The sequence below is a fragment of the Dendrobates tinctorius genome, unplaced genomic scaffold, assembly GCF_039654945.1.
Source record: "Dendrobates tinctorius isolate UK_male_01 unplaced genomic scaffold, ASM3965494v1 ptg000245l, whole genome shotgun sequence".
NCBI classification, from domain to species: domain Eukaryota; kingdom Metazoa; phylum Chordata; class Amphibia; order Anura; family Dendrobatidae; genus Dendrobates; species Dendrobates tinctorius.
The window spans coordinates 9072260-9091049 of record NW_027361912.1 but is presented as its reverse complement, the minus strand read 5'-3'; the positions used below and the strand labels follow the sequence as shown (position 1 = coordinate 9091049).

At 44.3% G+C, this 18790-nt stretch overlaps 43 non-coding genes across 43 annotated transcripts; all 43 read left to right on the top strand.

The window, feature by feature from the left end:
* The first annotated feature begins 137 nt into the window (after window positions 1-137).
* Window positions 138-278, top strand: LOC141062225 (U4 spliceosomal RNA). The gene has a single exon (XR_012224013.1). It is a non-coding gene; the product is annotated as a U4 spliceosomal RNA (small nuclear RNA).
* A 285-nt stretch (window positions 279-563) lies between these two features.
* Window positions 564-704, top strand: LOC141061077 (U4 spliceosomal RNA). Its single transcript, XR_012222973.1, has one exon. It is a non-coding gene; the product is annotated as a U4 spliceosomal RNA (small nuclear RNA).
* A 283-nt stretch (window positions 705-987) lies between these two features.
* LOC141062973 (U4 spliceosomal RNA) lies at window positions 988-1128 on the top strand. The gene has a single exon (XR_012224668.1). It is a non-coding gene; the product is annotated as a U4 spliceosomal RNA (small nuclear RNA).
* A 285-nt stretch (window positions 1129-1413) lies between these two features.
* LOC141061540 (U4 spliceosomal RNA) lies at window positions 1414-1554 on the top strand. The gene has a single exon (XR_012223392.1). It is a non-coding gene; the product is annotated as a U4 spliceosomal RNA (small nuclear RNA).
* Window positions 1555-1837: 283 nt separating this feature from the next.
* LOC141061780 (U4 spliceosomal RNA) lies at window positions 1838-1978 on the top strand. Its single transcript, XR_012223609.1, has one exon. It is a non-coding gene; the product is annotated as a U4 spliceosomal RNA (small nuclear RNA).
* Window positions 1979-2263: 285 nt separating this feature from the next.
* Window positions 2264-2404, top strand: LOC141062045 (U4 spliceosomal RNA). The gene has a single exon (XR_012223849.1). It is a non-coding gene; the product is annotated as a U4 spliceosomal RNA (small nuclear RNA).
* Window positions 2405-2687: 283 nt separating this feature from the next.
* Window positions 2688-2828, top strand: LOC141061119 (U4 spliceosomal RNA). Its single transcript, XR_012223011.1, has one exon. It is a non-coding gene; the product is annotated as a U4 spliceosomal RNA (small nuclear RNA).
* Window positions 2829-3113: 285 nt separating this feature from the next.
* LOC141060906 (U4 spliceosomal RNA) lies at window positions 3114-3254 on the top strand. Its single transcript, XR_012222817.1, has one exon. It is a non-coding gene; the product is annotated as a U4 spliceosomal RNA (small nuclear RNA).
* Window positions 3255-3535: 281 nt separating this feature from the next.
* LOC141061913 (U4 spliceosomal RNA) lies at window positions 3536-3676 on the top strand. The gene has a single exon (XR_012223729.1). It is a non-coding gene; the product is annotated as a U4 spliceosomal RNA (small nuclear RNA).
* A 283-nt stretch (window positions 3677-3959) lies between these two features.
* LOC141062833 (U4 spliceosomal RNA) lies at window positions 3960-4100 on the top strand. Its single transcript, XR_012224542.1, has one exon. It is a non-coding gene; the product is annotated as a U4 spliceosomal RNA (small nuclear RNA).
* A 283-nt stretch (window positions 4101-4383) lies between these two features.
* On the top strand, window positions 4384-4524 carry LOC141062213 (U4 spliceosomal RNA). Its single transcript, XR_012224002.1, has one exon. It is a non-coding gene; the product is annotated as a U4 spliceosomal RNA (small nuclear RNA).
* A 285-nt stretch (window positions 4525-4809) lies between these two features.
* LOC141061076 (U4 spliceosomal RNA) lies at window positions 4810-4950 on the top strand. The gene has a single exon (XR_012222972.1). It is a non-coding gene; the product is annotated as a U4 spliceosomal RNA (small nuclear RNA).
* Window positions 4951-5233: 283 nt separating this feature from the next.
* LOC141062971 (U4 spliceosomal RNA) lies at window positions 5234-5374 on the top strand. The gene has a single exon (XR_012224666.1). It is a non-coding gene; the product is annotated as a U4 spliceosomal RNA (small nuclear RNA).
* A 285-nt stretch (window positions 5375-5659) lies between these two features.
* Window positions 5660-5800, top strand: LOC141061539 (U4 spliceosomal RNA). The gene has a single exon (XR_012223391.1). It is a non-coding gene; the product is annotated as a U4 spliceosomal RNA (small nuclear RNA).
* A 283-nt stretch (window positions 5801-6083) lies between these two features.
* Window positions 6084-6224, top strand: LOC141061056 (U4 spliceosomal RNA). Its single transcript, XR_012222954.1, has one exon. It is a non-coding gene; the product is annotated as a U4 spliceosomal RNA (small nuclear RNA).
* A 285-nt stretch (window positions 6225-6509) lies between these two features.
* Window positions 6510-6650, top strand: LOC141061537 (U4 spliceosomal RNA). Its single transcript, XR_012223389.1, has one exon. It is a non-coding gene; the product is annotated as a U4 spliceosomal RNA (small nuclear RNA).
* A 283-nt stretch (window positions 6651-6933) lies between these two features.
* Window positions 6934-7074, top strand: LOC141061570 (U4 spliceosomal RNA). The gene has a single exon (XR_012223419.1). It is a non-coding gene; the product is annotated as a U4 spliceosomal RNA (small nuclear RNA).
* Window positions 7075-7359: 285 nt separating this feature from the next.
* LOC141060951 (U4 spliceosomal RNA) lies at window positions 7360-7500 on the top strand. Its single transcript, XR_012222858.1, has one exon. It is a non-coding gene; the product is annotated as a U4 spliceosomal RNA (small nuclear RNA).
* Window positions 7501-7781: 281 nt separating this feature from the next.
* On the top strand, window positions 7782-7922 carry LOC141061556 (U4 spliceosomal RNA). The gene has a single exon (XR_012223406.1). It is a non-coding gene; the product is annotated as a U4 spliceosomal RNA (small nuclear RNA).
* A 283-nt stretch (window positions 7923-8205) lies between these two features.
* Window positions 8206-8346, top strand: LOC141062201 (U4 spliceosomal RNA). The gene has a single exon (XR_012223991.1). It is a non-coding gene; the product is annotated as a U4 spliceosomal RNA (small nuclear RNA).
* Window positions 8347-8631: 285 nt separating this feature from the next.
* Window positions 8632-8772, top strand: LOC141060878 (U4 spliceosomal RNA). The gene has a single exon (XR_012222792.1). It is a non-coding gene; the product is annotated as a U4 spliceosomal RNA (small nuclear RNA).
* A 283-nt stretch (window positions 8773-9055) lies between these two features.
* Window positions 9056-9196, top strand: LOC141061392 (U4 spliceosomal RNA). The gene has a single exon (XR_012223257.1). It is a non-coding gene; the product is annotated as a U4 spliceosomal RNA (small nuclear RNA).
* Window positions 9197-9481: 285 nt separating this feature from the next.
* On the top strand, window positions 9482-9622 carry LOC141061536 (U4 spliceosomal RNA). The gene has a single exon (XR_012223388.1). It is a non-coding gene; the product is annotated as a U4 spliceosomal RNA (small nuclear RNA).
* Window positions 9623-9905: 283 nt separating this feature from the next.
* LOC141061055 (U4 spliceosomal RNA) lies at window positions 9906-10046 on the top strand. The gene has a single exon (XR_012222953.1). It is a non-coding gene; the product is annotated as a U4 spliceosomal RNA (small nuclear RNA).
* A 285-nt stretch (window positions 10047-10331) lies between these two features.
* Window positions 10332-10472, top strand: LOC141061535 (U4 spliceosomal RNA). The gene has a single exon (XR_012223387.1). It is a non-coding gene; the product is annotated as a U4 spliceosomal RNA (small nuclear RNA).
* Window positions 10473-10753: 281 nt separating this feature from the next.
* On the top strand, window positions 10754-10894 carry LOC141061554 (U4 spliceosomal RNA). The gene has a single exon (XR_012223405.1). It is a non-coding gene; the product is annotated as a U4 spliceosomal RNA (small nuclear RNA).
* Window positions 10895-11177: 283 nt separating this feature from the next.
* LOC141062189 (U4 spliceosomal RNA) lies at window positions 11178-11318 on the top strand. The gene has a single exon (XR_012223980.1). It is a non-coding gene; the product is annotated as a U4 spliceosomal RNA (small nuclear RNA).
* Window positions 11319-11603: 285 nt separating this feature from the next.
* LOC141062807 (U4 spliceosomal RNA) lies at window positions 11604-11744 on the top strand. Its single transcript, XR_012224518.1, has one exon. It is a non-coding gene; the product is annotated as a U4 spliceosomal RNA (small nuclear RNA).
* A 689-nt stretch (window positions 11745-12433) lies between these two features.
* LOC141061766 (U4 spliceosomal RNA) lies at window positions 12434-12574 on the top strand. Its single transcript, XR_012223596.1, has one exon. It is a non-coding gene; the product is annotated as a U4 spliceosomal RNA (small nuclear RNA).
* Window positions 12575-12859: 285 nt separating this feature from the next.
* On the top strand, window positions 12860-13000 carry LOC141061271 (U4 spliceosomal RNA). Its single transcript, XR_012223147.1, has one exon. It is a non-coding gene; the product is annotated as a U4 spliceosomal RNA (small nuclear RNA).
* A 285-nt stretch (window positions 13001-13285) lies between these two features.
* On the top strand, window positions 13286-13426 carry LOC141061118 (U4 spliceosomal RNA). The gene has a single exon (XR_012223010.1). It is a non-coding gene; the product is annotated as a U4 spliceosomal RNA (small nuclear RNA).
* Window positions 13427-13711: 285 nt separating this feature from the next.
* Window positions 13712-13852, top strand: LOC141060905 (U4 spliceosomal RNA). The gene has a single exon (XR_012222816.1). It is a non-coding gene; the product is annotated as a U4 spliceosomal RNA (small nuclear RNA).
* Window positions 13853-14133: 281 nt separating this feature from the next.
* Window positions 14134-14274, top strand: LOC141061981 (U4 spliceosomal RNA). The gene has a single exon (XR_012223792.1). It is a non-coding gene; the product is annotated as a U4 spliceosomal RNA (small nuclear RNA).
* A 283-nt stretch (window positions 14275-14557) lies between these two features.
* LOC141062832 (U4 spliceosomal RNA) lies at window positions 14558-14698 on the top strand. Its single transcript, XR_012224541.1, has one exon. It is a non-coding gene; the product is annotated as a U4 spliceosomal RNA (small nuclear RNA).
* A 283-nt stretch (window positions 14699-14981) lies between these two features.
* Window positions 14982-15122, top strand: LOC141062177 (U4 spliceosomal RNA). The gene has a single exon (XR_012223969.1). It is a non-coding gene; the product is annotated as a U4 spliceosomal RNA (small nuclear RNA).
* Window positions 15123-15407: 285 nt separating this feature from the next.
* Window positions 15408-15548, top strand: LOC141061534 (U4 spliceosomal RNA). The gene has a single exon (XR_012223386.1). It is a non-coding gene; the product is annotated as a U4 spliceosomal RNA (small nuclear RNA).
* Window positions 15549-15831: 283 nt separating this feature from the next.
* Window positions 15832-15972, top strand: LOC141061054 (U4 spliceosomal RNA). Its single transcript, XR_012222952.1, has one exon. It is a non-coding gene; the product is annotated as a U4 spliceosomal RNA (small nuclear RNA).
* A 285-nt stretch (window positions 15973-16257) lies between these two features.
* LOC141061532 (U4 spliceosomal RNA) lies at window positions 16258-16398 on the top strand. The gene has a single exon (XR_012223385.1). It is a non-coding gene; the product is annotated as a U4 spliceosomal RNA (small nuclear RNA).
* A 283-nt stretch (window positions 16399-16681) lies between these two features.
* On the top strand, window positions 16682-16822 carry LOC141061626 (U4 spliceosomal RNA). The gene has a single exon (XR_012223469.1). It is a non-coding gene; the product is annotated as a U4 spliceosomal RNA (small nuclear RNA).
* A 285-nt stretch (window positions 16823-17107) lies between these two features.
* LOC141061425 (U4 spliceosomal RNA) lies at window positions 17108-17248 on the top strand. Its single transcript, XR_012223287.1, has one exon. It is a non-coding gene; the product is annotated as a U4 spliceosomal RNA (small nuclear RNA).
* A 281-nt stretch (window positions 17249-17529) lies between these two features.
* Window positions 17530-17670, top strand: LOC141061553 (U4 spliceosomal RNA). Its single transcript, XR_012223404.1, has one exon. It is a non-coding gene; the product is annotated as a U4 spliceosomal RNA (small nuclear RNA).
* A 283-nt stretch (window positions 17671-17953) lies between these two features.
* On the top strand, window positions 17954-18094 carry LOC141061251 (U4 spliceosomal RNA). The gene has a single exon (XR_012223129.1). It is a non-coding gene; the product is annotated as a U4 spliceosomal RNA (small nuclear RNA).
* Window positions 18095-18379: 285 nt separating this feature from the next.
* Window positions 18380-18520, top strand: LOC141062806 (U4 spliceosomal RNA). Its single transcript, XR_012224517.1, has one exon. It is a non-coding gene; the product is annotated as a U4 spliceosomal RNA (small nuclear RNA).
* The last annotated feature ends 270 nt before the right edge of the window (window positions 18521-18790 follow it).

The window sequence follows — 18790 nt, the reverse complement described above, 5'->3', positions numbered from 1 at the left end:
TTTCCTGAGCCCTCAGAATGTGGAAGCCCAGGATGCCTGGAAGCAGTGTGGGAGGGCTAGTGAGAATTTGTAACTCACCGTAGCTTAAACAAGCTCTGCTTTGAAAGCAGGAAGGCATTGGTCACAACAGTTCTTTCAACTTTGCGCAGTGGCAATATCGTAGCCCATGAGGTTTAACCGAGGCGTGATTATTGCTAATTGAAAACTTTTCCCAATACCCCGCCATGATGACTTGAAATACAGTCAGCTTTGGCAATTTTTGTTGGTCTCTCAGGAGACTTAATCTATGGTATGCAAATAACAGAGTCTTAGCTCCTCCCAACGTGGAAGAATAGCCTTGCTTTTCACAGCAATGGATTGATGTTTGTTGCCTGGAGCAGAAGGAAAGAGTGAGGCAATCTGCCTGTAATTGCCAAAAATTTCATCTTAACTGAGCCCTTAGAATGTGGAAGCTCAGAATGCCTGGAAGCAGTGTGGGAGGGCTAGTGAGAATTTGTAACGCACCGTAGCTTAAACAAGCTCTGCTTTGGAAGCAGGAAGGCATTGGTCACAACAGTTTCTTCAACTTTGCGCAGTGGCAATATTGTAGCCCATGAGGTTTAACCGAGGCGGGATTATTGCTAGTTGAAAACTTTTCCCAATACCCCGCCATGATGACTTGAAATACAGTCAGCTTTGGCAATTTTTGTTGGTCTCTCAGGAGACTTAATATATGGTATGTAAATGACAGTCTTAGGTCCTCCCAGTGTGGAAGAAAAGCCTTGCTTCTCACAGCAATGGATTGATGTTTGTTTCTTGGAGCAGAAGGCGAGAGTGAGGCAATCTGCCTGTAATTGCCAAAAATTACATCTTTCCTGAGCCCTCAGAATGTGGAAGCCCAGGATGCCTGGAAGCAGTGTGGGAGGCGTAGTGAGAATTTGTAACTCACCGTAGCTTAAACAAGCTCTGCTTTGGAAGCAGGAAGGCATTGGTCACAACAGTTTTTTCAACTTTGCGCAGTGGCAATATCGTAGCCCATGAGGTTTAACCGAGGCGGGATTATTGCTAGTTGAAAACTTTTCCCAATACCCCGCCATGATGACTTGAAATACAGTCAGCTTTGGCAATTTTTGTTGGTCTCTCAGGAGACTTAATCCATTGTATGCAAATAACAGAGTCTTACCTCCACCCAGCGTGGAAGAAAAGCCTAGATTCTCACAACAATGGATTGATGTTTGTTGCCTGAAGCAGAAGGAAAGAGTGAGGCAATCTGCCTGTAATGGCCAAAAATTTCATCTTAACTGAGCCCTTAGAATGTGGAAGCTCAGGATGCCTGGAAGCAGTGTGGAAGGGCTATTGAGAATTTGTAACTCACCGTAGCTTAAACAAGCTCTGATTTGGAAGCGGGAAGGCATTGGTCACAACAGTTCTTTCAACTTTGCGCAGTGACAATATCGTAGCCCATGAGGTTTAACCGAGGCGTGATTATTGCTAATTGAAAACTTTTCCCAATACCCCGCCATGATGACTTGAAATACAGTCAGCTTTGGCAATCTTTGTTGGTCTTTCAGGAGACTTAATCTATGGTATGCAAATGACAGTCTTAGGTCCTCCCAGTGTGGAAGAAAAGCCTTGCTTCTCACAGCAATGGATTGATGTTTGTTTCTTGGAGCAGAAGGAGAGAGTGAGGCAATCTGCCTGTAATGGCCAAAAATTTCATCTTAACTGAGCCCTTAGAATGTGGAAGCTCAGGATGCCTGGAAGCAGTGTGGAAGGGCTATTGAGAATTTGTAACTCACCGTAGCTTAAACAAGCTCTGATTTGGAAGCGGGAAGGCATTGGTCACAACAGTTCTTTCAATTTTTTGCAGTGACAATATCGTAGCCCATGAGGTTTAACCGAGGCGTGATTATTGCTAATTGAAAACTTTTTCCAATACCCCGCCATGATGACTTGAAATACAGTCACCTTTGGCAATTTTTGTTGGTCTCTCAGGAGACTTAATCTATGATATGCAAATAACAGAGTTTTAGCTCCTCCCAGCGTGGAAGAATAGCCTTGCTTCTCACAGCAATGGATTGATGTTTGTTGCCTGGAGCAGAAGGAGAGAGTGAGGCAATCTGCCTGTAATTGCCAAAAATTTCATCTTAACTGAGCCCTTAGAATGTGGAAGCTCAGAATGCCTGGAAGCAGTGTGGGAGGGCTAGTGAGAATTTGTAACTCACCATAGCTTAAACAAGCTCTGATTTGGAAGCGGGAAGGCATTGGTCACAACAGTTCTTTCAACTTTGCGCAGTGACAATATCGTAGCCCATGAAGTTTAACCGAGGCGTGATTATTGCTAATTGAAAACTTTTCCCAATACCCCGCCATGATGACTTGAAATACAGTCAGCTTTGGCAATCTTTGTTGGTCTTTCAGGAGACTTAATCTATGGTATGCAAATGACAGTCTTAGGTCCTCCCAGTGTGGAAGAAAAGCCTTGCTTCTCACAGCAATGGATTGATGTTTGTTTCTTGGAGCAGAAGGAGAGAGTGAGGCAATCTGCCTGTAATGGCCAAAAATTTCATCTTAACTGAGCTCTTAGAATGTGGAAGCTCAGGATGCCTGGAAGCAGTGTGGAAGGGCTATTGAGAATTTGTAACTCACCGTAGCTTAAACAAGCTCTGATTTGGAAGCGGGAAGGCATTGGTCACAACAGTTCTTTCAACTTTGCGCAGTGGCAAGATCATAGTCCATGAGGTTTAACCGAGGCGTGATTATTGCTAATTGAAAACTTTTCCCAATACCCCGCCATGATGACTTGAAATACAGTCAGCTTTGGCAATTTTTGTTGGTCTCTCAGGAGACTTAATCCATTGTATGCAAATAACAGAGTCTTAGCTCCTCCCAGCGTGGAAGAAAAGCCTTGCTTCTCACAGCAATGGATTGATGTTTGTTGCCTGGAGCAGAAGGAGATAGTGAGGCAATCTGCCTGTAATTGCCAAAAATTTCATCTTAACTGAGCCCTTAGAATGTGGAAGCTCAGAATGCCTGGAAGCAGTGTGGGAGGGCTAGTGAGAATTTGTAACTCACCATAGCTTAAACAAGCTCTGCTTTGGAAGCAGGAAGGCATTGGTCACAACAGTTCTTTCAACTTTGCGCAGTGGCAATATCGTAGCCTATGAGGTTTAACCGAGGCGTGATTATTGCTAATTGAAAACTTTTCCCAATACCCCACCATGATGACTTGAAATACAGTCAGCTTTGGCAATTTTTGTTGGTCTCTCAGGAGACTTAATCTATGGTATGTAAATGACAGTCTTAGGTTCTCCCAGTGTGGAAGAAAAGCCTTGCTTCTCACAGCAATGGATTGATGTTTGTTTCTTGGAGCAGAAGGCGAGAGTGAGGCAATCTGCCTGTAATTGCCAAAAATTACATCTTAACTGAACCCTTAGAATGTGTAAGCCAAGGATGCCTGGAAGCAGCGTGGAGGGCTAGTGGTGATTTGTAACTCACCATGGCTTAAAATGTTCTGCCCTGGAAGCGGGAAGCCCTTGGTCACTTCTGTTCTTTCATCTTTGCGCTGTGGCAATATTGTTGCCCATGAGGTTTATCCAAGGCGTGATTATTGCTAATTGAAAACTTTTCCCAATACCCCGCCATAATGACTTGGAATACAGTCAGCTTTGGCAATTTTTGTTGGTCTCTCAGGAGACTTAATTCATGGAATGCAAATGACAGTCTTAGGTCCTCCCAGTGTGGAAGAAAAGCCTTGCTTCTCACAGCAATGGATTGATGTTTGTTTCTTGGAGCAGAAGGAGAGAGTGAGGCAATCTGCCTGTAATGGCCAAAAATTTCATCTTAACTGAGCCCTTAGAATGTGGAAGCTCAGGATGCCTGGAAGCAGTGTGGAAGGGCTATTGAGAATTTGTAACTCACCGTAGCTTAAACAAGCTCTGATTTGGAATCGGGAAGGCATTGGTCACAACAGTTCTTTCAACTTTGTGCAGTGACAATATCATAGCCCATGAGGTTTAACCGAGGCGTGATTATTGCTAATTGAAAACTTTTCCCAATACCCCGCCATGATGACTTGTAATACAGTCAGCTTTGGCAATTTTTGTTGGTCTCTCAGGAGACTTAATCTATGGTATGCAAATGACAGTCTTAGGTCCTCCCAGTGTGGAAGAAAAGCCTTGCTTCTCACAGCAATGGATTGATGTTTGTTTCTTGGAGCAGAAGGCGGGAGTGAGGCAATCTGCCTGTAATTGCCAAAAATTACATCTTTCCTGAGCCCTCAGAATGTGGAAGCCCAGGATGCCTGGAAGCAGTGTGGGAGGGCTAGTGAGAATTTGTAACTCACCGTAGCTTAAACAAGCTCTGCTTTGAAAGCAGGAAGGCATTGGTCACAACAGTTCTTTCAACTTTGCGCAGTGGCAATATCGTAGCCCATGAGGTTTAACCGAGGCGTGATTATTGCTAATTGAAAACTTTTCCCAATACCCCGCCATGATGACTTGAAATACAGTCAGCTTTGGCAATTTTTGTTGGTCTCTCAGGAGACTTAATCTATGGTATGCAAATAACAGAGTCTTAGCTCCTCCCAGCGTGGAAGAATAGCCTTGCTTTTCACAGCAATGGATTGATGTTTGTTGCCTGGAGCAGAAGGAAAGAGTGAGGCAATCTGCCTGTAATTGCCAAAAATTTCATCTTAACTGAGCCCTTAGAATGTGGTAGCTCAGAATGCCTGGAAGCAGTGTGGGAGGGCTAGTGAGAATTTGTAACTCACCGTAGCTTAAACAAGCTCTGCTTTGGAAGCAGGAAGGCATTGGTCACAACAGTTTCTTCAACTTTGCGCAGTGGCAATATTGTAGCCCATGAGGTTTAACCGAGGCGGGATTATTGCTAGTTGAAAACTTTTCCCAATACCCCGCCATGATGACTTGAAATACAGTCAGCTTTGGCAATTTTTGTTGGTCTCTCAGGAGACTTAATCTATGGTATGTAAATGACAGTCTTAGGTCCTCCCAGTGTGGAAGAAAAGCCTTGCTTCTCACAGCAATGGATTGATGTTTGTTTCTTGGAGCAGAAGGCGAGAGTGAGGCAATCTGCCTGTAATTGCCAAAAATTACATCTTTCCTGAGCCCTCAGAATGTGGAAGCCCAGGATGCCTGGAAGCAGTGTGGGAGGCGTAGTGAGAATTTGTAACTCACCGTAGCTTAAACAAGCTCTGCTTTGGAAGCAGGAAGGCATTGGTCACAACAGTTTTTTCAACTTTGCGCAGTGGCAATATCGTAGCCCATGAGGTTTAACCGAGGCGGGATTATTGCTAGTTGAAAACTTTTCCCAATACCCCGCCATGATGACTTGAAATACAGTCAGCTTTGGCAATTTTTGTTGGTCTCTCAGGAGACTTAATCCATTGTATGCAAATAACAGAGTCTTACCTCCACCCAGCGTGGAAGAAAAGCCTAGATTCTCACAACAATGGATTGATGTTTGTTGCCTGAAGCAGAAGGAAAGAGTGAGGCAATCTGCCTGTAATGGCCAAAAATTTCATCTTAACTGAGCCCTTAGAATGTGGAAGCTCAGGATGCCTGGAAGCAGTGTGGAAGGGCTATTGAGAATTTGTAACTCACCGTAGCTTAAACAAGCTCTGATTTGGAAGCGGGAAGGCATTGGTCACAACAGTTCTTTCAACTTTGCGCAGTGACAATATCGTAGCCCATGAGGTTTAACCGAGGCGTGATTATTGCTAATTGAAAACTTTTCCCAATACCCCGCCATGATGACTTGAAATACAGTCAGCTTTGGCAATCTTTGTTGGTCTTTCAGGAGACTTAATCTATGGTATGCAAATGACAGTCTTAGGTCCTCCCAGTGTGGAAGAAAAGCCTTGCTTCTCACAGCAATGGATTGATGTTTGTTTCTTGGAGCAGAAGGAGAGAGTGAGGCAATCTGCCTGTAATGGCCAAAAATTTCATCTTAACTGAGCCCTTAGAATGTGGAAGCTCAGGATGCCTGGAAGCAGTGTGGAAGGGCTATTGAGAATTTGTAACTCACCGTAGCTTAAACAAGCTCTGATTTGGAAGCGGGAAGGCATTGGTCACAACAGTTCTTTCAACTTTGTGCAGTGACAATATCGTAGCCCATGAGGTTTAACCGAGGCGTGATTATTGCTAATTGAAAACTTTTTCCAATACCCCGCCATGATGACTTGAAATACAGTCACCTTTGGCAATTTTTGTTGGTCTCTCAGGAGACTTAATCTATGATATGCAAATAACAGAGTTTTAGCTCCTCCCAGCGTGGAAGAATAGCCTTGCTTCTCACAGCAATGGATTGATGTTTGTTGCCTGGAGCAGAAGGAGAGAGTGAGGCAATCTGCCTGTAATTGCCAAAAATTTCATCTTAACTGAGCCCTTAGAATGTGGAAGCTCAGAATGCCTGGAAGCAGTGTGGGAGGGCTAGTGAGAATTTGTAACTCACCATAGCTTAAACAAGCTCTGATTTGGAAGCGGGAAGGCATTGGTCACAACAGTTCTTTCAACTTTGCGCAGTGACAATATCGTAGCCCATGAGGTTTAACCGAGGCGTGATTATTGCTAATTGAAAACTTTTCCCAATACCCCGCCATGATGACTTGAAATACAGTCAGCTTTGGCAATCTTTGTTGGTCTTTCAGGAGACTTAATCTATGGTATGCAAATGACAGTCTTAGGTCCTCCCAGTGTGGAAGAAAAGCCTTGCTTCTCACAGCAATGGATTGATGTTTGTTTCTTGGAGCAGAAGGAGAGAGTGAGGCAATCTGCCTGTAATGGCCAAAAATTTCATCTTAACTGAGCTCTTAGAATGTGGAAGCTCAGGATGCCTGGAAGCAGTGTGGAAGGGCTATTGAGAATTTGTAACTCACCGTAGCTTAAACAAGCTCTGATTTGGAAGCGGGAAGGCATTGGTCACAACAGTTCTTTCAACTTTGTGCAGTGACAATATCGTAGCCCACGAGGTTTAACCGAGGCATGATTATTGCTAATTGAAAACTTTTTCCAATACCCCGCCATGATGACTTGAAATACAGTCACCTTTGGCAATTTTTGTTGGTCTCTCAGGAGACTTAATCTATGATATGCAAATAACAGAGTTTTAGCTCCTCCCAGCGTGGAAGAATAGCCTTGCTTCTCACAGCAATGGATTGATGTTTGTTGCCTGGAGCAGAAGGAGAGAGTGAGGCAATCTGCCTGTAATTGCCAAAAATTTCATCTTAACTGAGCCCTTAGAATGTGGAAGCTCAGAATGCCTGGAAGCAGTGTGGGAGGGCTAGTGAGAATTTGTAACTCACCATAGCTTTAACAAGCTCTGCTTTGGAAGCAGGAAGGCATTGGTCACAACAGTTCTTTCAACTTTGCGCAGTGGCAATATCGTAGCCTATGAGGTTTCACCGAGGCGTGATTATTGCTAATTGAAAACTTTTCCCAATACCCCACCATGATGACTTGAAATACAGTCAGCTTTGGCAATTTTTGTTGGTCTCTCAGGAGACTTAATCTATGTTATGTAAATGACAGTCTTAGGTTCTCCCAGTGTGGAAGAAAAGCCTTGCTTCTCACAGCAATGGATTGAAGTTTGTTTCTTGGAGCAGAAGGCGAGAGTGAGGCAATCTGCCTGTAATTGCCAAAAATTACATCTTAACTGAACCCTTAGAATGTGTAAGCCAAGGATGCCTGGAAGCAGCGTGGAGGGCTAGTGGTGATTTGTAACTCACCATGGCTTAAAATGTTCTGCCCTGGAATCGGGAAGCCCTTGGTCACTTCTGTTCTTTCATCTTTGCGCAGTGGCAATATTGTTGCCCATGAGGTATATCCAAGGCGTGATTATTGCTAATTGAAAACTTTTCCCAATACCCCGCCATGATGACTTGGAATACAGTCAGCTTTGGCAATTTTTGTTGGTCTCTCAGGAGACTTAATTCATGGAATGCAAATGACAGTCTTAGCTTCTCCCAGTGTGGAAGAAAAGCCTTGCTTCTCACAGCAATGGATTGATGTTTGTTTCTTGGAGCAGAAGGCGAGAGTGAGGCAATCTGCCTGTAATTGCCAAAAATTACATCTTTCCTGAGCCCTCAGAATGTGGAAGCCCAGGATGCCTGGAAGCAGTGTGGGAGGGCTAGTGAGAATTTGTAACTCACCGTAGCTTAAACAAGCTCTGCTTTGAAAGCAGGAAGGCATTGGTCACAACAGTTCTTTCAACTTTGCGCAGTGGCAATATCGTAGCCCATGAGGTTTAACCGAGGCGTGATTATTGCTAATTGAAAACTTTTCCCAATACCCCGCCATGATGACTTGAAATACAGTCAGCTTTGGCAATTTTTGTTGGTCTCTCAGGAGACTTAATCTATGGTATGCAAATAACAGAGTCTTAGCTCCTCCCAGCGTGGAAGAATAGCCTTGCTTTTCACAGCATTGGATTGATGTTTGTTGCCTGGAGCAGAAGGAAAGAGTGAGGCAATCTGCCTGTAATTGCCAAAAATTTCATCTTAACTGAGCCCTTAGAATGTGGAAGCTCAGAATGCCTGGAAGCAGTGTGGGAGGGCTAGTGAGAATTTGTAACTCACCGTAGCTTAAACAAGCTCTGCTTTGGAAGCAGGAAGGCATTGGTCACAACAGTTTCTTCAACTTTGCGCAGTGGCAATATTGTAGCCCATGAGGTTTAACCGAGGCGGGATTATTGCTAGTTGAAAACTTTTCCCAATACCCCGCCATGATGACTTGAAATAGAGTCAGCTTTGGCAATTTTTGTTGGTCTCTCAGGAGACTTAATCTATGGTATGTAAATGACAGTCTTAGGTCCTCCCAGTGTGGAAGAAAAGCCTTGCTTCTCACAGCAATGGATTGATGTTTGTTTCTTGGAGCAGAAGGCGAGAGTGAGGCAATCTGCCTGTAATTGCCAAAAATTACATCTTTCCTGAGCCCTCAGAATGTGGAAGCCCAGGATGCCTGGAAGCAGTGTGGGAGGCGTAGTGAGAATTTGTAACTCACCGTAGCTTAAACAAGCTCTGCTTTGGAAGCAGGAAGGCATTGGTCACAACAGTTTTTTCAACTTTGCGCAGTGGCAATATCGTAGCCCATGAGGTTTAACCGAGGCGGGATTATTGCTAGTTGAAAACTTTTCCCAATACCCCGCCATGATGACTTGAAATACAGTCAGCTTTGACAATTTTTGTTGGTCTCTCAGGAGACTTAATCCATTGTATGCAAATAACAGAGTCTTACCTCCACCCAGCGTGGAAGAAAAGCCTAGATTCTCACAACAATGGATTGATGTTTGTTGCCTGAAGCAGAAGGAAAGAGTGAGGCAATCTGCCTGTAATGGCCAAAAATTTCATCTTAACTGAGCCCTTAGAATGTGGAAGCTCAGGATGCCTGGAAGCAGTGTGGAAGGGCTATTGAGAATTTGTAACTCACCGTAGCTTAAACAAGCTCTGATTTGGAAGCGGGAAGGCATTGGTCACAACAGTTCTTTCAACTTTGCGCAGTGACAATATCGTAGCCCATGAGGTTTAACCGAGGCGTGATTATTGCTAATTGAAAACTTTTCCCAATACCCCGCCATGATGACTTGAAATACAGTCAGCTTTGGCAATCTTTGTTGGTCTTTCAGGAGACTTAATCTATGGTATGCAAATGACAGTCTTAGGTCCTCCCAGTGTGGAAGAAAAGCCTTGCTTCTCACAGCAATGGATTGATGTTTGTTTCTTGGAGCAGAAGGAGAGAGTGAGGCAATCTGCCTGTAATGGCCAAAAATTTCATCTTAACTGAGCCCTTAGAATGTGGAAGCTCAGGATGCCTGGAAGCAGTGTGGAAGGGCTATTGAGAATTTGTAACTCACCGTAGCTTAAACAAGCTCTGATTTGGAAGCGGGAAGGCATTGGTCACAACAGTTCTTTCAACTTTGTGCAGTGACAATATCGTAGCCCATGAGGTTTAACCGAGGCGTGATTATTGCTAATTGAAAACTTTTTCCAATACCCCGCCATGATGACTTGAAATACAGTCACCTTTGGCAATTTTTGTTGGTCTCTCAGGAGACTTAATCTATGATATGCAAATAACAGAGTTTTAGCTCCTCCCAGCGTGGAAGAATAGCCTTGCTTCTCACAGCAATGGATTGATGTTTGTTGCCTGGAGCAGAAGGAGAGAGTGAGGCAATCTGCCTGTAATTGCCAAAAATTTCATCTTAACTGAGCCCTTAGAATGTGGAAGCTCAGAATGCCTGGAAGCAGTGTGGGAGGGCTAGTGAGAATTTGTAACTCACCATAGCTTAAACAAGCTCTGATTTGGAAGCGGGAAGGCATTGGTCACAACAGTTCTTTCAACTTTGCGCAGTGACAATATCGTAGCCCATGAGGTTTAACCGAGGCGTGATTATTGCTAATTGAAAACTTTTCCCAATACCCCGCCATGATGACTTGAAATACAGTCAGCTTTGGCAATCTTTGTTGGTCTTTCAGGAGACTTAATCTATGGTATGCAAATGACAGTCTTAGGTCCTCCCAGCGTGGAAGAAAAGCCTTGCTTCTCACAGCAATGGATTGAAGTTTGTTTCTTGGAGCAGAAGGCGAGAGTGAGGCAATCTGCCTGTAATTGCCAAAAATTACATCTTAACTGAACCCTTAGAATGTGTAAGCCAAGGATGCCTGGAAGCAGCGTGGAGGGCTAGTGGTGATTTGTAACTCACCATGGCTTAAAATGTTCTGCCCTGGAATCGGGAAGCCCTTGGTCACTTCTGTTCTTTCATCTTTGCGCAGTGGCAATATTGTTGCCCATGAGGTATATCCAAGGCGTGATTATTGCTAATTGAAAACTTTTCCCAATACCCCGCCATGATGACTTGGAATACAGTCAGCTTTGGCAATTTTTGTTGGTCTCTCAGGAGACTTAATTCATGGAATGCAAATGACAGTCTTAGCTTCTCCCAGTGTGGAAGAAAAGCCTTGCTTCTCACAGCAATGGATTGATGTTTGATTCTTGGAGCAGAAGGCGAGAGTGAGGCAATCTGCCTGTAATTGCCAAAAATTACATCTTTCCTGAGCCCTCAGAATGTGGAAGCCCAGGATGCCTGGAAGCAGTGTGGGAGGGCTAGTGAGAATTTGTAACTCACCGTAGCTTAAACAAGCTCTGCTTTGAAATCAGGAAGGCATTGGTCACAACAGTTCTTTCAACTTTGCGCAGTGGCAATATCGTAGCCCATGAGGTTTAACCGAGGCGTGATTATTGCTAATTGAAAACTTTTCCCAATACCCCGCCATGATGACTTGAAATACAGTCAGCTTTGGCAATTTTTGTTGGTCTCTCAGGAGACTTAATCTATGGTATGCAAATAACAGAGTCTTAGCTCCTCCCAGCGTGGAAGAATAGCCTTGCTTCTCACAGCAATGGATTGATGTTTGTTGCCTGAAGCAGAAGGAGAGAGTGAGGCAATCTGCCTGTAATTGCCAAAAATTTCATCTTAACTGAGCCCTTAGAATGTGGAAGCTCAGAATGCCTGGAAGCAGTGTGGGAGGGCTAGTGAGAATTTGTAATTCACCATATCTTAAACAAGCTCTGCTTTGGAAGCAGGAAGGCATTGGTCACAACAGTTCTTTCAACTTTGCGCAGTGGCAATATCGTAGCCTATGAGGTTTAACCGAGGCGTGATTATTGCTAATTGAAAACTTTTCCCAATACCCCGTCATGATGACTTGAAATACAGTCAGCTTTGGCAATTTTTGTTGGTCTCTCAGGAGACTTAATCTATGGTATGTAAATGACAGTCTAAAGGCCCTTTTACATTTAGCGATGCACCAGCGATTCAACCAGCGATCCGACCCGGTCAGGATCGCTGGTGCATCGCTAAATGATCGCTAGTGAGCTTTCATACAGAATGATCTCACAGCGATGCAGCAGCGACGCAGCGGACGATACTTACCTTTCACACACAGCGATCCTGGCGTCCTCCCGCCCGCCTCCACGCATCGCTGGACGTCACAGCAGGAAGCCCAGCAGGAAGCGCCCGACGAGAAATGGAGCCGGACATTCTCGCGCGATCAGCGATGAGCAGCGGGGGAGCCGGTCGGAGGTAAGTATCACACATAGCGATATCGCTAGCAATATCGCTATAACGTCACAAAACCAGTGACGTTTTAGCGATATTGCTAGCGATATTGCTTAGTGTAAAACCCCTTTAGGTCCTCCCAGTGTGGAAGAAAAGCCTTGCTTCTCACAGCAATGGATTGATGTTTGTTTCTTGGAGCAGAAGGCGAGAGTGAGGCAATCTGCCTGTAATTGCCAAAAATTACATCTTAACTGAACCCTTAGAATGTGTAAGCCAAGGATGCCTGGAAGCAGCGTGGAGGGCTAGTGGTGATTTGTAACTCACCATGGCTTAAAATGTTCTGCCCTGGAAGCGGGAAGCCCTTGGTCACTTCTGTTCTTTCATCTTTGCGCTGTGGCAATATTGTTGCCCATGAGGTTTATCCAAGGCGTGATTATTGCTTATTGAAAACTTTTCCCAATACCCCGCCATGATGACTTGAAATACAGTCAGCTTTGGCAATTTTTGTTGGTCTCTCAGGAGACTTAATCTATGGTATGCAAATAACAGAGTCTTAGCTCCTCCCAGCGTGGAAGTATAGCCTTGCTTCTCACAGCAATGGATTGATGTTTGTTGCCTGGAGCAGAAGGAGAGAGTGAGGCAATCTGCCTGTAATTGCCAAAAATTTCATCTTAACTGATCCCTTAGAATGTGGAAGCTCAGAATGCCTGGAAGCAGTGTGGGAGGGCTAGTGAGAATTTGTAACTCACCATAGCTTAAACAAGCTCTGCTTTGGATGCAGGAAGGCATTGGTCACAACAGTTCTTTCAACTTTGCGCAGTGGCAATATCGTAGCCTATGAGGTTTAACTGAGGCGTGATTATTGCTAATTGAAAACTTTTCCCAATACCCCACCATGATGACTTGAAATACAGTCAGCTTTGGCAATTTTTGTTGGTCTCTCAGGAGACTTAATCCATTGTATGCAAATAACAGAGTCTTAGCTCCTCCCAGCGTGGAAGAAAAGCCTTGCTTCTCACAGCTATGGATTGATGTTTGTTTCTTGGAGCAGAAGGCGAGAGTGAGGCAATCTGCCTGTAATTGCCAAAAATTTCATCTTAACTGAGCCCTTAGAATGTGGAAGCTCAGAATGCCTGGAAGCAGTGTGGGAGGGCTAGTGAGAATTTGTAACTCACCGTAGCTTAAACAAGCTCTGCTTTGGAAGCAGGAAGGCATTGGTCACAACAGTTCTTTCAACTTTGCGCAGTGGCAAGATCATAGTCCATGAGGTTTAACCGAGGCGTGATTATTGCTAATTGAAAACTTTTCCCAATACCCCGCCATGATGACTTGAAATACAGTCAGCTTTGGCAATTTTTGTTGGTCTCTCAGGAGACTTAATCCATTGTATGCAAATAACAGAGTCTTAGCTCCTCCCAGCGTGGAAGAAAAGCCTTGCTTCTCACAGCAATGGATTGATGTTTGTTGCCTGGAGCAGAAGGAGATAGTGAGGCAATCTGCCTGTAATTGCCAAAAATTTCATCTTAACTGAGCCCTTAGAATGTGGAAGCTCAGAATGCCTGGAAGCAGTGTGGGAGGGCTAGTGAGAATTTGTAACTCACCATAGCTTAAACAAGCTCTGCTTTGGAAGCAGGAAGGCATTGGTCACAACAGTTCTTTCAACTTTGCGCAGTGGCAATATCGTAGCCTATGAGGTTTAACCGAGGCGTGATTATTGCTAATTGAAAACTTTTCCCAATACCCCACCATGATGACTTGAAATACAGTCAGCTTTGGCAATTTTTGTTGGTCTCTCAGGAGACTTAATCTATGGTATGTAAATGACAGTCTTAGGTTCTCCCAGTGTGGAAGAAAAGCCTTGCTTCTCACAGCAATGGATTGATGTTTGTTTCTTGGAGCAGAAGGCGAGAGTGAGGCAATCTGCCTGTAATTGCCAAAAATTACATCTTAACTGAACCCTTAGAATGTGTAAGCCAAGGATGCCTGGAAGCAGCGTGGAGGGCTAGTGGTGATTTGTAACTCACCATGGCTTAAAATGTTCTGCCCTGGAAGCGGGAAGCCCTTGGTCACTTCTGTTCTTTCATCTTTGCGCTGTGGCAATATTGTTGCCCATGAGGTTTATCCAAGGCGTGATTATTGCTAATTGAAAACTTTTCCTAATACCCCGCCATAATGACTTGGAATACAGTCAGCTTTGGCAATTTTTGTTGGTCTCTCAGGAGACTTAATTCATGGAATGCAAATGACAGTCTTAGGTCCTCCCAGTGTGGAAGAAAAGCCTTGCTTCTCACAGCAATGGATTGATGTTTGTTTCTTGGAGCAGAAGGAGAGAGTGAGGCAATCTGCCTGTAATGGCCAAAAATTTCATCTTAACTGAGCCCTTAGAATGTGGAAGCTCAGGATGCCTGGAAGCAGTGTGGAAGGGCTATTGAGAATTTGTAACTCACCGTAGCTTAAACAAGCTCTGATTTGGAAGCGGGAAGGCATTGGTCACAACAGTTCTTTCAACTTTGTGCAGTGACAATATCATAGCCCATGAGGTTTAACCGAGGCGTGATTATTGCTAATTGAAAACTTTTCCCAATACCCCGCCATGATGACTTGTAATACAGTCAGCTTTGGCAATTTTTGTTGGTCTCTCAGGAGACTTAATCTATGGTATGCAAATGACAGTCTTAGGTCCTCCCAGTGTGGAAGAAAAGCCTTGCTTCTCACAGCAATGGATTGATGTTTGTTTCTTGGAGCAGAAGGCGAGAGTGAGGCAATCTGCCTGTAATTGCCAAAAATTACATCTTTCCTGAGCCCTCAGAATGTGTAAGCCCAGGATGCCTGGAAGCAGTGTGGGAGGGCTAGTGAGAATTTGTAACTCACCGTAGCTTAAACAAGCTCTGCTTTGAAAGCAGGAAGGCATTGGTCACAACAGTTCTTTCAACTTTGCGCAGTGGCAATATCGTAGCCCATGAGGTTTAACCGAGGCGTGATTATTGCTAATTGAAAACTTTTCCCAATACCCCGCCATGATGACTTGAAATACAGTCAGCTTTGGCAATTTTTGTTGGTCTCTCAGGAGACTTAATCTATGGTATGCAAATAACAGAGTCTTAGCTCCTCCCAGCGTGGAAGAATAGCCTTGCTTTTCACAGCAATGGATTGATGTTTGTTGCCTGGAGCAGAAGGAAAGAGTGAGGCAATCTGCCTGTAATGGCCAAAAATTTCATCTTAACTGAGCCCTTAGAATGTGGAAGCTCAGGATGCCTGGAAGCAGTGTGGAAGGGCTATTGAGAATTTGTAACTCACCGTAGCTTAAACAAGCTCTGATTTGGAAGCGGGAAGGCATTGGTCACAACAGTTCTTTCAACTTTGCGCAGTGACAATATCGTAGCCCATGAGGTTTAACCGAGGCGTGATTATTGCTAATTGAAAACTTTTCCCAATACCCCGCCATGATGACTTGAAATACAGTCAGCTTTGGCAATCTTTGTTGGTCTTTCAGGAGACTTAATCTATGGTATGCAAATGACAGTCTTAGGTCCTCCCAGTGTGGAAGAAAAGCCTTGCTTCTCACAGCAATGGATTGATGTTTGTTTCTTGGAGCAGAAGGAGAGAGTGAGGCAATCTGCCTGTAATGGCCAAAAATTTCATCTTAACTGAGCCCTTAGAATGTGGAAGCTCAGGATGCCTGGAAGCAGTGTGGAAGGGCTATTGAGAATTTGTAACTCACCGTAGCTTAAACAAGCTCTGATTTGGAAGCGGGAAGGCATTGGTCACAACAGTTCTTTCAACTTTGTGCAGTGACAATATCGTAGCCCATGAGGTTTAACCGAGGCGTGATTATTGCTAATTGAAAACTTTTTCCAATACCCCGCCATGATGACTTGAAATACAGTCACCTTTGGCAATTTTTGTTGGTCTCTCAGGAGACTTAATCTATGATATGCAAATAAAAGAGTTTTAGCTCCTCCCAGCGTGGAAGAATAGCCTTGCTTCTCACAGCAATGGATTGATGTTTGTTGCCTGGAGCAGAAGGAGAGAGTGAGGCAATCTGCCTGTAATTGCCAAAAATTTCATCTTAACTGAGCCCTTAGAATGTGGAAGCTCAGAATGCCTGGAAGCAGTGTGGGAGGGCTAGTGAGAATTTGTAACTCACCATAGCTTAAACAAGCTCTGATTTGGAAGCGGGAAGGCATTGGTCACAACAGTTCTTTCAACTTTGCGCAGTGACAATATCGTAGCCCATGAGGTTTAACCGAGGCGTGATTATTGCTAATTGAAAACTTTTCCCAATACCCCGCCATGATGACTTGAAATACAGTCAGCTTTGGCAATCTTTGTTGGTCTTTCAGGAGACTTAATCTATGGTATGCAAATGACAGTCTTAGGTCCTCCCAGTGTGGAAGAAAAGCCTTGCTTCTCACAGCAATGGATTGATGTTTGTTTCTTGGAGCAGAAGGAGAGAGTGAGGCAATCTGCCTGTAATGGCCAAAAATTTCATCTTAACTGAGCTCTTAGAATGTGGAAGCTCAGGATGCCTGGAAGCAGTGTGGAAGGGCTATTGAGAATTTGTAACTCACCGTAGCTTAAACAAGCTCTGATTTGGAAGCGGGAAGGCATTGGTCACAACAGTTCTTTCAACTTTGTGCAGTGACAATATCGTAGCCCACGAGGTTTAACCGAGGCGTGATTATTGCTAATTGAAAACTTTTTCCAATACCCCGCCATGATGACTTGAAATACAGTCACCTTTGGCAATTTTTGTTGGTCTCTCAGGAGACTTAATCTATGATATGCAAATAACAGAGTTTTAGCTCCTCCCAGCGTGGAAGAATAGCCTTGCTTCTCACAGCAATGGATTGATGTTTGTTGCCTGGAGCAGAAGGAGAGAGTGAGGCAATCTGCCTGTAATTGCCAAAAATTTCATCTTAACTGAGCCCTTAGAATGTGGAAGCTCAGAATGCCTGGAAGCAGTGTGGGAGGGCTAGTGAGAATTTGTAACTCACCATAGCTTTAACAAGCTCTGCTTTGGAAGCAGGAAGGCATTGGTCACAACAGTTCTTTCAACTTTGCGCAGTGGCAATATCGTAGCCTATGAGGTTTCACCGAGGCGTGATTATTGCTAATTGAAAACTTTTCCCAATACCCCACCATGATGACTTGAAATACAGTCAGCTTTGGCAATTTTTGTTGGTCTCTCAGAAGACTTAATCTATGTTATGTAAATGACAGTCTTAGGTTCTCCCAGTGTGGAAGAAAAGCCTTGCTTTTCACAGCAATGGATTGAAGTTTGTTTCTTGGAGCAGAAGGCGAGAGTGAGGCAATCTGCCTGTAATTGCCAAAAATTACATCTTAACTGAACCCTTAGAATGTGTAAGCCAAGGATGCCTGGAAGCAGCGTGGAGGGCTAGTGGTGATTTGTAACTCACCATGGCTTAAAATGTTCTGCCCTGGAATCGGGAAGCCCTTGGTCACTTCTGTTCTTTCATCTTTGCGCAGTGGCAATATTGTTGCCCATGAGGTATATCCAAGGCGTGATTATTGCTAATTGAAAACTTTTCCCAATACCCCGCCATGATGACTTGGAATACAGTCAGCTTTGGCAATTTTTGTTGGTCTCTCAGGAGACTTAATTCATGGAATGCAAATGACAGTCTTAGCTTCTCCCAGTGTGGAAGAAAAGCCTTGCTTCTCACAGCAATGGATTGATGTTTGTTTCTTGGAGCAGAAGGCGAGAGTGAGGCAATCTGCCTGTAATTGCCAAAAATTACATCTTTCCTGAGCCCTCAGAATGTGGAAGCCCAGGATGCCTGGAAGCAGTGTGGGAGGGCTAGTGAGAATTTGTAACTCACCGTAGCTTAAACAAGCTCTGCTTTGAAAGCAGGAAGGCATTGGTCACAACAGTTCTTTCAACTTTGCGCAGTGGCAATATCGTAGCCCATGAGATTTAACCGAGGCGTGATTATTGCTAATTGAAAACTTTTCCCAATACCCCGCCATGATGACTTGAAATACAGTCAGCTTTGGCAATTTTTGTTGGTCTCTCAGGAGACTTAATCTATGGTATGCAAATAACAGAGTCTTAGCTCCTCCCAGCGTGGAAGAATAGCCTTGCTTCTCACAGCAATGGATTGATGTTTGTTGCCTGAAGCAGAAGGAGAGAGTGAGGCAATCTGCCTGTAATTGCCAAAAATTTCATCTTAACTGAGCCCTTAGAATGTGGAAGCTCAGAATGCCTGGAAGCAGTGTGGGAGGGCTAGTGAGAATTTGTAACTCACCATAGCTTAAACAAGCTCTGCTTTGGAAGCAGGAAGGCATTGGTCACAACAGTTCTTTCAACTTTGCGCAGTGGCAATATCGTAGCCTATGAGGTTTAACCGAGGCGTGATTATTGCTAATTGAAAACTTTTCCCAATACCCCGTCATGATGACTTGAAATACAGTCAGCTTTGGCAATTTTTGTTGGTCTCTCAGGAGACTTAATCTATGGTATGTAAATGACAGTCTAAAGGCCCTTTTACATTTAGCGATGCACCAGCGATTCAACCAGCGATCCGACCCGGTCAGGATCGCTGGTGCATCGCTAAATGATCGCTAGTGAGCTTTCATACAGAATGATCTCACAGCGATGCAGCAGCGACGCAGCGGACGATACTTACCTTTCACACACAGCGATCCTGGCGTCCTCCCGCCCGCCTCCACGCATCGCTGGACGTCACAGCAGGAAGCCCAGCAGGAAGCGCCCGAC